This window comes from Neopelma chrysocephalum, unplaced genomic scaffold (assembly GCF_003984885.1).
Source record: "Neopelma chrysocephalum unplaced genomic scaffold, ASM398488v2 Primary Assembly neopelma1_96578, whole genome shotgun sequence".
Taxonomy (NCBI): Eukaryota; Metazoa; Chordata; class Aves; order Passeriformes; family Pipridae; genus Neopelma; species Neopelma chrysocephalum.
The window spans coordinates 62-1790 of NW_020925223.1; the positions used below are offsets into that span (position 1 = coordinate 62).

The window sequence follows — 1729 nt, forward strand, 5'->3', positions numbered from 1 at the left end:
GGCGAGACTCCGCCCCCCGCGGCCGCCGCCATGTTAGGGGGGGGCCGGAGGTTTTTTTGGGGGGGGAAGGTTGGGGGGGATTTTGGGGCGTTTTCTAACCTCCCCCCCGGTGTTACGTCACCGTGCTGACGTCACGTCGCGCCCCCCCCGGCGGGGCTGGGCAGGATCCGGAGCGGCCGCGGAAGCGCCGAACGAGCCCCGTCCCGGCGGCCGCTGCCCTCAAACAACATCCGGGGCACCGCGGGGAAGTGACGTCACCGCCGAGACCACGCCCCTCCCTCCCCACACAATGACGTCACCACTGGCGGTTGGGGTTTGTTTATTGAGGGGGGGCCGCATGCGGGACCCTCCCCCTCTTAAAGGGGCAACGGCACAATGGGGGGGGACCGCGACCGCCTTAAAGGGGCAACGCCCGAGGGGGAGTTTCAAACCCGTCTTAAAGGGGAAACGGAGTCTGGGGAGGGCCCCACCTTCGTCTTAAAGGGGCGACGCCCAAAGGTGGTGTCAAACCCGTTCTTAAATGGGCAATGGCGTCCTGGGGGGGGGGCGGGCCCATACCCGTCTTAAAGAGGCAACGTTAAGTAGGGGACCACCCCAGGTCTTAAAGGAGCAACGGCATAGAGGGGACCGCGACCTCCTTAAAGGGGCAACGCCCAAAGGGGAGAGATTTAAACCCGTCTTAAAGGGGCAACACCCCCCCCGGGGGATCTGCCCAGGCCTCACAGGGGTAACGCCAAGTAGGGACCACCCCACCGTTCTTAAAGGGGCAATGCCCCCCCCAAGCAGAACGCCCCCCACCGGGGGGTGGAGCTTGCAGCGGGAGGGGGCGGGGCGAGGGGGAGAGGCCCCGCCCACCGGCAGAGGTGGCCTTGCCCCTCAGGGGGGTCCAGGGGGGGCCGTTTGGTCCTTCCTGAGCTGGGCCAGTTCCTGGGACAGCGATTCCAGGTCCTGGGGAGGAGGAGAGGGGAGGGAATGAGGGGGTCAGAGGCCACGCCCCCACACCGGCCACTCCCATTGACCCTACCCCCTTTCCCAGCCCCTCATTCCCCACCCAAATCCCACCTCAGCCCCCTCACCCACACCCCCAAGCCCCGCCCCCCAGCTCCCCCAAAACACCCCCAGTCATCCCAGTAAAACCCACCCAGTGCTCCCAGTAACCCCAACGACCCTCTAGTGACCTCCCAGTCCTCCCACTGACCCCCTCAGTGCCCCCCCCCGGGTGAAGCCCCACCCCCAGGCGAAGCCCCACCCCCAGGCGAAGCCCCGCCCCCTCACCTGCGCCAGGTGCAGGTTCTTGGTGAGCTGCTCTTCCAGAAGGTTCTGCAGCTTCTTGTTCATCTCCCGCAGCCCCTCCTCCCCCGGGCCCCCCCGGCGGGGGGTGGGGGCCGAGGGGGGAACCGCCTCTGGGGGGGGGAACAGGGGAGACAGGTGAGGGGACGGGGGGACAGGTGAGACAGGGGACAGATGGGGGGACAGGTGAGATGGGACAGGTGGGATAGTTGAGGGGGGACTGGTAGGATGGGTGAAGGGACAGGTGTGACAGGTGAGGCAGGACAGGTGTGACAGGCAAGGGGGGGGTCTCTGGGGTCTCACCGAGCCGACTGTCCTTCAAAAACCTCTGGATGGTGGCAGGGGAGGGGGCACAGGTGGGACAGGTGAGGTAGGACAGGTGAGGGGTCCCCGGGGGTCTCACAGAGCCGGCTGTCCCTGACGAAGCTCTGGATGGTGG

General features: G+C 67.1%; 1 long non-coding RNA gene across 1 annotated transcript; it reads right to left on the bottom strand.

The window, feature by feature from the left end:
• Positions 1-302: 302 nt before the first annotated feature.
• Positions 303-1729, bottom strand: LOC113981481. The gene is made up of 3 exons (XR_003538432.1): positions 1694-1729; positions 1276-1403; positions 303-948 (listed from the first exon to the last, which is right to left on the bottom strand). It is a non-coding gene; the product is annotated as an uncharacterized LOC113981481 (long non-coding RNA).